Raw genomic sequence first — 11738 nt, 5'->3', positions numbered from 1 at the left:
TTATTTGGATTAAGACTACAAGAAAACATAAACTTGTATCTTCTAACTAACATTTATTTGATAAATACTGAATTCTAAAAAATTAAGATCAAAGATTCCTCTTATTTTGTGTAAAGTGAATCATTCATGGTTTATAGATGGACACCTTTCCAAAGATCATCATAGAAAAATTAAACACGTGTTCAAAGGCATTTAACTTAGAGATTCTGTAAATGGAGCATGTGGGTTTTTATCTATTAGTTCAGGAAATCAGATAATATGTGCTATGATATACTGCTAATTCTTATTCTAGTGATATGGAGTAGGATATATGGAACTCATGAAGAAATAATGGTATAAAGGATATCTGAAGGCACTGATCTGCTTTGTATTTGAGGATCCACACAAGATTGGTGGTACTCTAAAATATATAAGTTTTTGAGAAAAAGTATTCTGATAAAACTGAAACATGACAGCCCAAGCCCAGCCATTGATGTATATTTTTCCTTTGACAGTTTCTTAGCACTTGATGCAAGGGCAGTAGCCACTGGCAAGGTCATTGTGCCTGTAACAATAAAAGAAAATCTGTAGTCAGGATATTAGTGTTGCAGAAAAGGTGATGGTCAAACTCTAAGTACTAGTACAAAGATAAAAATTAAACAAAGGCTCTATCAAGAGGGCTGTTACCATGATCTAGTAATCTCCCAAGGCCAAGCTCACAAATATTATCATATTTAAGAATTCAGTAAAAAGCTAAATGATGGTCAACATCAAATCTATCCCATACATGTAGATTCAGATATGTCATGGAATAGATTTTGTTTTTCAGAAGCCAAGTAATGGATGTGTCAAATATTATCTAGTTAATCATAGACCATAATAGGATTTTTCAATTTCTGTAATTTTGTGTTGCATTCCATCACTGTTACATATATATACATGTGGGTATATAGTAAGCCTTGTTGCTTCATTTATCCTACATAATTGTTCTAATATTATTTCTTTATATAATTTTAATATTAACAATTAAAAGGTAAATATTTAAAAATATTATTAATGTACTTCGAGTACACTTATTATAATCATTCATGCCTGTATTTAAAATTTAAAGCAAGAATGATAAAAGGTAATTATTTTTTGTAACTTATTCTTTTAAGTCCTCACATTTATAGTAAATGAAGAGCATTAAAATTATTTATCAAAATAGGTACACAAAAGGAAAAAGTAAATACAATTGGACTATATATTATTGAATGACCTTTATATATCCTTTGTACCATCATATCTTCATAAGATTTCACATATTCTACTCCATACTATTATAGTAAGAATTATCAGTATTTCATAGCACATATTATCTGATTTCCTGAACTTATAAATAAACCACATGCTGCTTATCCAGAGTTTCTAATTTAAAGCACTTAGTAGTCAATCTAAAATAGAGCATGCATAAATTAAAAATTTTTCCTATTCTACAGTCTATAGATGACACTGTCCCAAAAACAATAAAATAATACAGGACCAAGAAAATCAGAAAGAGAAGATTAAAAAATACATAGTACAACATAATGTTACTTATATATAATGAAATTTGCATTTAAGAAAAAATTGAGTAGGATATTTAGGTCTTCTGCTTACTTTGTGTGCCCTGTCACTATAATTTAACTGAGGATATATAAAGTACAAAATCATTTTATGTAATTAAAAATCCTACTAAACTAGCAAAATAATTTAGGTTCTACATTATAAACAATTGGCTTCCAAAAATACTAGAACTATTTAATTATAACTTTACTATTTTATCTTTTATAAGTATATATGTTATAAAATAAGATAATTTACTTACTATTCAAAGTTTGTGTTAAGTATTAAATTGTGTATTCTGAACATATTTTTTAATTTTAATTTTGGGCACCATGGTCTACAAATTGTTATTAGGACTTCATGCATGAAATATCATTCCCAGAAAAGTAGTCAGTGTAATTGTTACAATTTATTATTTTCCTATTTAAATTAAAGAATATCTTTGTTCTTCAATTTCGTAATTTATTCATAAAATTCACTTACTCATATTTTCAATTATTAAAAGAAGTAAGTCCAAGTTCCTCCAGGAAATCTCTAAATTAACATGATCATTTATTTTCTGTGATTTTAATTGAAATTATATTTTGATATTTTTTTCTTAAAAGTAATTTGAGCTATATTAAATCTAAGAATCTTATATATTTTAATGTCACTTATATATTAACCTTAAATAAATATATGTAAGTAAATTATTAACTGCAAGGAGACTGCATTATAATTTAATTGAACTCAAATAATGAATTTTGTATTTGCCAATTTAGCAGTCTCAGAATCAATTTTAGTATTCTAGTGTTTAGCTTTTGTAGATACAAATATTAGGCCAAGCTAAGTTTATAACTAGCAAGATTAGTAAATATTTTTAAAATAGGAAAATAATAAAATTAAGTCATGCATTCTTTGTAATATCCACAGAGAACATTTCATACTGATTAAAATAGTACCAAAATATCTGAACATACAACCAACCAGTAAATAAATACAACAAAAATTATTAATGTTGTTGATGAACAGAGGAATAAAAATTAAAATGATAATGAGCTACATACCAATTAAAATTGCCAAAACAAATGTTGTTGGAGAATTAGAGAAACTTTAATTCTCCATGCTTTTGCTTAAATTTTGAGCTAATTCAAAATACTACTTGGATTACAATAGGGAAGTTACTTAAAAAGGTAAGACACATTTATTGTACTCCTAAATATTTAGTTGAGAGAAATAACACAGAAGGTTGTTACAAAGTCGGTACAATAATATTAATATCATCAGTTTTGTGAGCAATTCAATATTAGAAAGCAATCATATCTATCAACAGGTGAATGAATAAAAAAACTGGAATACACGTAGAATGAAACTCTTCAGCAATGAATTACTGTAATATGTTGACTCTTTATATAATATAGCTACTCTGGAAATAGTTACTTTAAATGAAAAAAGATGTATATTCATTAGTCATTAAATTGATATAAAATTCTGATATACAGTTACTTAACTAGAAAAGACAGTGTTCACATATGCTGTTACTAGGTATTGAGAAGCTATCATAAAAATATTACAAGTAATGTCTATACTATCTTCATGGTTATGATTGATCTATATCTGTACAGATACTTTAGAATTTCTAAAATAGTTGGGCTGTAGAGATAGTATAGCAGAGACAGTGATTGCCATGCAGTTAGCTTGAGAACAATCTCTAGCACCACATATGATCCCTTAAACACTTCCAGGCATGATTTCTGAGCATTGAGTCAGGAGTAAAAACATCAAGAATATGAGAAAAAAATGAGAATCTTATATATATTGAAATAGAGTTTATTTTATGTCAGTTTTACAATCAGGCTAGTCCAAAGAAAGGTTAGATGATGTTTGAAAAGAAATATCCCTATATATTACTTGATGTATATAATCATTAAAGAAATATTTCAGGTTACTAGTTAGTACACAGCATCCATTTCCTTGATAGGATCCTGCTCTATAATATTCAGTTATATTCTATATAATATCTATTTATATAGTTATTAAAATTTTTGAGGGCTTCGTAAGGCATCATTAAACCTATATATACATATATATATGATTTAATTAGTTGAAATTCTATGGTTTTAAATGGTGCTTAAAATGTAATCCAGATACTTTATCATACAATTAACCCCCTTTTTTAATAATGTGACATACTGCAATCAAACTGATATCAGTTTTGTTTTCTTTTTTTGGAAAGATGCCAATATCTATTCTCTCTCAAAAATATTGCATTTCTTAAAGTCTTTATAAAAACGCTCCTATATTTACCTCCAAAGGGAAGTTAACATCATTATACAATTTAGAGTCAATACACACTTTGTCAGTCAGGCCACTTTATACAATTCTATTTTGCTTTCCTAATTGGTCTTATTGTTGAAAGGAAAGGAGCTCCCATTCAGTGCTCAGAGGTCCAGAAGTCACAATGATCTGACCTCTATGTTATAAAGATGAAATAAATGTGATACAATGAAAACCAATCCTCTGACTAGAGAAATAAGGTTTTAAAGTTAGAAAGATGGAATAGAATGAATGAGTTAAATGGAAAAGTGTTAGGAATAGTGAGGTAACAATGTGCCTCTTAGACATATAAGTATATTATAAATCATTGTTGATGATAAAAACAGATTAAAATTTTTGAAATAATCAAAGAAAAATACTAATCTATGATAGTCAATTAGTAGACTTCAATGACATTTAGAAAACAAAAAAACACTATTAAGTCTTCGAAATTGCAGAAATAAATGGATATCTAGAATCAAAATCATTGTTCAAAAATGAAATTTAAAACATGGCAGATAGGAGCTGTAGAGAAAGAACAACTGCTAGGGTACTTTTCGTGCATGCAGCTGACTCGGTTGCTATTTCTGGGACTGGTCTCCAGAAAACTAATGAGTGATCCCTGAGAGAGAAATGAGTAATCCCTTCAAGTGTAGCACCAAACAAAACATAAGTGTAAGAATAGAGTTTAATTTTTATTCAATTATTAATTTAGGGCATTTGGGCCCCCTACTAGTGGTTGAGGCTATTCCTGATTCTGTATTCAAGGATTACTGCTGGCTTCCAGGAATCAAACTGTGGCTATCTGGATACAAGGCATGTTGCTATCTCTGTCTCCATGTACTATCTCTGTCACCAATTCTAAGAGAGTTTAACACCAAAATGTTATTAGAAAATTTCTCAGGTCAAAAATATAGAACCATATAGTTGTATAAAAATAGTGTTACCTAAGATAAATGTAGTTTAAATAATATGTTCACATTAATTGAGATTTCTGTTTGTCTGTATTATTATGTAATCTCTATCAGCTCTAATAATATATATGAGGTTTATTATTTATGCATATTTAGATTAATTTTTACAAGAATATGATACCTAGGAGTCCTTGATGCATTGTTTATATTTCAAAGCTTTTGAGATGATTTAATTTTGGTTTTACTTTTTAAATATAAAATAATTTATATTTATTTAGCTGTAGCTAAATAAATTATTTCGCTGTAGCTCTCAGAGCTAATATAGAAGGTGCATGCATCTGACCTGGATTAAATCCTCAGAAGCACATATGCTTCCTGAAGCATGTCAGGAGTAATTCCTGAGCACAGGGCCAAGAGTAAACCTTGAGCACCTGCATGTGTGCCCCCCCCCAAGTTTTGTTTTTTTTCATAGATTTCAAAATGTTATTTTTGAATTAGCAATGTATTACATAAAAACTTTGAATATGATATTTACTTAGATAATTGCTAATGAGTCCTGCACTTTTAAAACTGTGTAATTTGTTTTCACTCACTCATATGATTGTCACTTCCCTGTCAGCCTCAACTAATTCTCATTTCTTTCTAGCTTAAGTGTTTAATGGATGTGGGGAAAAAAAACCACTATTTCAATATTTAAACAATCTGAAATAATGTGACTTACTTCAATCCTTCAAATGAATCTTTATTTGATATTCTATTTGGTATTATATTTTGAAAACAAATTATATACTCTAACAGATTAATATACATAAAACTTTAATGACTGCAACTTTTCTCCTAGTTTTTAAAATTACACTGTAATTTACCAAATTGTTCATAATAGATGTTTCAGGCACTGAATGTTCAAGCACCAATCCCATGACCAGTATTCCCAGTCATCCACTTACCACCAGTCTGCCTCCATGAAGGTAGAAATAAATGTACTTCATATTTCTCATTATAACACTAAAGCAACTGGAATTAGCAAATCTTAAATCAACACAGGTCAATTTGAAATTGTTGTCATATCTATTCATGATACCATTAAAGTTAGTGTCTATATGGATTTACTGGACAATGGTCTGATGCTAATTGAGCCTTCTGTATAATTGGTTAGAATCACTAAACTGGGTAGATTACTATGTTATAGTATTGTCAGCTACTACTGTTCTGACAGTACAAGCAGTCACACAGTCCAGGATTTATAGATCTAAAACAAATTAGGTTGTTTGGAAGTTTGCTAGGAGTGTGGACCTGGGCCCTTTTTGTTGGAGAGTGTCGAGAGTGACTTAGGACTGTTGTAGTTCCTCTATAAAAGGGAATCCCTCCTTTCTTTCAAAAATGGTCACAGAAGTGTCATCCTGGACTTGACTACCTGGGAAGTACTAGAAGTCACTATTTTCTTTTGGATCTTGGTGGCAGAACTGGGCCATCTTTCTGCCAGGAAGATGGAGATTTTGGCAGAGACTGCCAAAGTTTGCAGGAGTGGGATGTGAGCAGAGGGATTGACTAATTTTAGAAGGAAACATTGAGAGTTTTTAGTGCTGTACTCTGATCTCTCATGAAAGGATTTAATTGCTCTTATTATATGATTTAATTTCCATAGTTTGGTCTTTGTTGCAGAGAGTGTTGGGTGGTGGCAACTGGGCTAATGTAATTCATGCAAAAGGGGAATTATCTCTTTTCCTTTCTGAAAGCCACTAAGGTTTCAGCTTGAATGGAACTACCTGGAAATTGTAGGCATCCATTATTTTCTTCTGGGTTGATTGCAACTTTTAAATTATGCACAAGATTGAAATTCGTCTAGAACTCTTTAGTAATTTTTCCAAGAAAGTATTATTATATTCTTGTATTCCAAGATGCAACGACTACTCCATATGCATGAACATTTAGATATGTGTTATAATAAAGGCTAATTAAGACAAATATGTTTTATATTTCTGTGTGTATTTTGCTTAAAGTAAAATCATGCAAAATATTTTAGAATGTTGTTTAATTTTGTATTTAGAGAAGTAAATGACAAATAATCAATAATTTTGTATTTTAAATATTTATAATTTTTTATTTTACCTGAATCTACTTGATTAGAAGATTTTTCTTGTTACTATTCTATTTAAATCCAGATGTTTAAATTTTCTTGTACCTGGTAAATGTGAATTTTAGCAGGTCTTACTAACAAAGAAAATTTAATTATTTTCAAAATTCAAGGAACAAACTATGTAACATTACTCAATTTTAGTACATTCAGGATATTGTTTTTAGTATAATGACATGTTTATTATCTTGCATTATTTTGTAAATTTCAAGTGGATTCAACAATAAAATACTAAATTATTTTTAAGAAAATAGGGAAAATCCTACATATCACAATTTGGCAATCACAGAATAGTTAGAGAAAAACATACATGCATTTCAAACTTGCCAATATTTTACTAGATATTTTGTTAGGTAACTAAAACTTCTAGGCCACAAATTTTTAAAAGAATTTAATAAGAGGATTTGTAGTAGGAAGAGAACCAGCTCTTTAATGAGGTTTAGTTGTATTAGTAAATAGTATTTTCAACCATAGGTATCAAAAAATAGGACTTTTTTTTTTACGTTTTATTTTATTGTGACTGAAGTTCATTACACAGAATTATTTACAGTACATAGTTACAATGAATGAAGGGCTTTCCCACCACCAATGTTGTCCTCCCTCCACTCCTGTTCCCAGCTTGTCTCCCATATATCCCTCCTTTACCCTCCAGAATCCTAGTGTAACTGGTCTCCACCTTACAGCTTGTTATAGGTTGGGTATCTATTCTGCTTGGTATTCCAGTCTGATCATTTTTTATTTACACTATATGTTTATATGACTGTTCCTGGTATCATTTTTTTTTTTTGGTATAGGCACAGTAAGTATTGGGGAAGGAAGGAAATTCCCGTGGCCTAAAAGATTCAGGGTTTCTCCACTCTTGAAGTGTATTGTCATGGGAATAACCCCTGGCTCCATACCTTCTCATTGCCATATCCCAGGGTTTTTTTTTTTTGTTTGTTTGTTTGTTTGTTTATTTGTTTTGTGATGTCAAGAACCTTTCCTCTCGGTTGTGGATGAGAAAATAAGGCCACTGTAGCAAGTAATCTTGGTATTTGCGCAGGTCCTAGGACAAGGCCTAGGATAGTCTTTAAGGTTCTAGAGGTACTGTTCCAACATTGTTGGTGTGTTCAGTTTTTTGTATCATGTGCTCTATGTTTTTGCTCGTTCCCTAAGCCGAAGTCCAGGAAATTATGGTTTCAAAGGTTCTGGTCAGTCTCTGTTGTCAGAATTGGGCCTCTGCACTAAGAAATCTTGATTTTTGTAGGATACCTGGGCTATAGCCTAGGGTAGGGTTTTTCTTAATGGTCTCAAGGTACGTTCTGCCCAGTCATGATTGTCAAAGTCAGTTTTCTGTAGTTAGCGCTCTTATTTTTCATAGTTCAAAGGACGATACATCTTCTGATTTCCACTTAGTGTTAGGTGATGTGATAGGACCTCCTGGACTTAGGTCAAGTTGTCATTTCCTCGCTGTCCTCGTTGTCATATTAACACTGGCACAAGTAAATCTCCCAACGGAGCTTAGTTCCCGGTGTTGTTGCAGGAAGTTGTTTCAGTTCTACGTCTGGGATCTGGGGTTTGAGAATGAACTAACACTGTTCAATCTCGTGGAGACTGAGTTGTATCCACATGACATATGAAAATAGGACTTTTTAACAGCTTTTAAACCAATGCATTTATTTTCTTTTTCCACAAAAAGAAGAATCAAACTAATATCATAAAAAAGGTGACTTTTACTGATCCATCTGCTACTACATGTTTGCTTTTCTAAATATAGTATTACCTTAGGTCTTCTTTGTAACCTTAATTCAAATACACCAGATATTTAGGTTAAAAAAAGAAAAGTTTTACATTTTAATGTAATACCCATGTTCATCCTCTAGAAAATTCCCCTTTACATATCATTCCCCAGGTCTGGAGGTTTACATATAAATTCATTAAAATTTAAACTGGATATAGAGAGCAACATATAACAGGCCTACGTTAAACTTTTTGATTTTATAGAGTATCCTAGGAATATATTTAGTTGAAAAATTATTTGATATATGGACAGTTGTATAAATTCTAGGTATTTATTATTAATAGCTTAGGAACACTGAATGTTATGTTATCTTATAATCTTTTGAAAGCCATGCAATATGTTGAAACATGCCCAATTGTTCCTTAGAGAGTAGGTGTACCCCATGGAAAAATCCATTTCACCAAACTTGATTTTATTTTCCTCTAAATCAAAGCTGAAATTCTTTTGCATTCTAGTAATTAATGGATACTTTATAGTCAAATCACAGTGCCTGCAATAAATTCTAAACATTTAATTTCTAATGTCTACAGTTCTATAGATAGAATAATTTAAAAACACATCATTATAAAATTAGTTATAAATTTGTAAATGTTCATATTATATGTATAGTTATGTACACTGTATATGTATGCTTTTCTCTCCACTGATGGTTGTCAGTGTCCATATTAGTTTACAATAAGTGTAATGAAATAGCTGTTTTTATTAAATGTAGTTCTAATACAAAATCTAGATGTGTTACAGAGGTTTTATTTTTCCATTCTTTATACCACGCACAGACTGTAGCAAATAACATTCAATTAAGTTTTATTGCTTGAGTTAATTTCTCTTTTCAAATTCTGCATCTATAAAATATGGGTCAATCTGAATAGTTAATAAAGATTTTTAGAATACTTCAAACTATTTTCCACAATAGTCTTATTAACTTCAAAATATAAATATATTCTAACAATAATCAGTAAGATTTAAAAGTGCCTGTTTCTATTCTAAATACACTACATTTAAATTTATGGTCTATGGAAATTTTAGGGTTCTATAAAGCTCCTTTAAGTTTTAGGATATAGTTGATTTATAGATAATGCTGAACATATTGTTATTGGATAATACTGACCTTTTATACTTCTTCAAATCATGCATTCATATTATATATGCTTTATATTTATTTGTATGCTATATAAATTTTATAATGGGTACACAGCAAAACTTAGTGTTTTAGTTATCAAATAATGAAAAACATTTACAGTCATTATTTCTGCATTTTAAAATATAAAAGAAATATCTAAAGTATGATCAAAAAATTCACTTACTAAAGAAATATTACTATTGTACAAAGACAACAATCACCTTAATCATACTTTAAAATGAGAGACATTTTTCTTTATGTAATTTTATAGCAATAGTTCGTAGAGGCAGAATTAAAACTTCTCTGCCACTGAAGTTTATATTGCTTAATAATTATTTTAAAGTTGTGGCAAACAATTATTCAATCAAATTAAATAGAACATATATTTCCACAAAGAAATTACTAGACAGTACATAAAATATGCAATTTCTTCCCCTTTAATAAATATACACATCACATATATATTCTTCTTAATTTATTAAAGACTTCATCTTTGTAGACATACTAATTAGATTAAGAGCAGACAACAGATTCAATGAATTATTCTATCTAAAATTTTTAATTGTCATTATATTGTAAACAATTTCCTAAAATCAAATTTAAAAATTTTAATTTAATAAAATAAATTTAAACTAGGGCTGGAGAGATAGCATGGAAGTAGGGCGTTTGCCTCAAATGTAGAAGGATGGTGATTTGAATCCCGGCATCCCATATGGTCACCCAAGCCTGCCAGGAGAGATTTCTGAGCATAGAGCCAGGAGTAACACCTGAATACCCCCGGGTGTAACCCAAAAAACAAAAATAAATAAATAAATAAATAAATAAATAAATAAAAATAAATAAACTCATTGTTAATTAGTTAATTGGTTTTGAATAAATTTCTCTGGAAAAGAGATAAGGATAAATTCACCAAAAACAGTTTAGTGTGATGGAGTGGCTGGGTATAGACAAAGATATGCAGTCTGATATACTGTATAAAGAAAAAAACATGAATATATACACATATATTTATATTTTTATTCATCTTTGAATGTATATATCTTATTTATATAGAGTATATATATTCCTATATATAGTTTATATATATGCCTTCAAAGATGAAGAGATGGAACTACTAATATTAGTTCCCATGAGATTTATTAACAATGGTTGTAAAAAGATTCTGTGCTATTCTCCAAGATTCTTAGAATGAAGACCTTCGTTTCAGTAGTTATCTTAAGAAGGTGTGGGTTCCTTTCTTTAGTTCCTGATAGTAGAAGGGAAATTGATAGGCAAACCTTGAGTACTAAGTAAAACATTATAAAGATAGACGTGAATTAAGATGATAAAATTCGGGGCCAGAGCCTGGCACAAGCCATAAGGCGTCTGCCTTGCCAGCATTAGCCTAGGACGGACTCCCATATGGTCCCCTAAGGCAGGAGCGATTTCTGAGCGTATAGCCAGGATTAACCCCTGAGCATCACCAGATGTGGCCCCCAAACAAACAAACAAACAAACAAAAAGTAAAAAAGAAAATAAAAAGAAAAAATGACTATAAAATTCAGTAAGATTACCATATCACAACAGCAGGCTTGTTTTTACCCAAACTGTGTAAGCATTAGTAATTGATTCTAGATAGATCCAAACTGGGTAAAATTAAAAGCCAAGAAAATCATGGGGATTAATTACCAAATATAAAGGCTCCGTGGGCAATAATACAGCAGTAGAGCGTTTGCCTCCTCCGTGGCTAATCCAGGATGGACCCTGGTTTGATTCCCAGCAGCCCACATGGTCCCCCGAGCCTGCCAAAAGCGATTTCTGAGTGCAGAGTCAGGAGGAACCCCTAAGCGCCACCAGGTGAAACCCCAAAACCCAATAAATAAATAAATAAGCAAACAAATAAATTGGTTACTTTAGCCTTCATAAATTCTTCTTAAATGTGCCTCATAAAGA

The 11738-nt window shown here is 30.5% G+C and overlaps 1 pseudogene; it reads left to right on the top strand.

Annotated features, from left to right (window-relative positions):
• Nucleotides 1-362: 362 nt before the first annotated feature.
• On the top strand, nt 363-627 carry LOC126012471 (uncharacterized; annotated as a pseudogene).
• Nucleotides 628-11738: the final 11111 nt, after the last annotated feature.

Source organism: Suncus etruscus, chromosome 6 (assembly GCF_024139225.1).
Source record: "Suncus etruscus isolate mSunEtr1 chromosome 6, mSunEtr1.pri.cur, whole genome shotgun sequence".
Classification (NCBI taxonomy): Eukaryota; Metazoa; Chordata; class Mammalia; order Eulipotyphla; family Soricidae; genus Suncus; species Suncus etruscus.
Note: the sequence above shows the minus strand (reverse complement) of the source record. Positions and strands in the feature narration are given on the sequence as shown.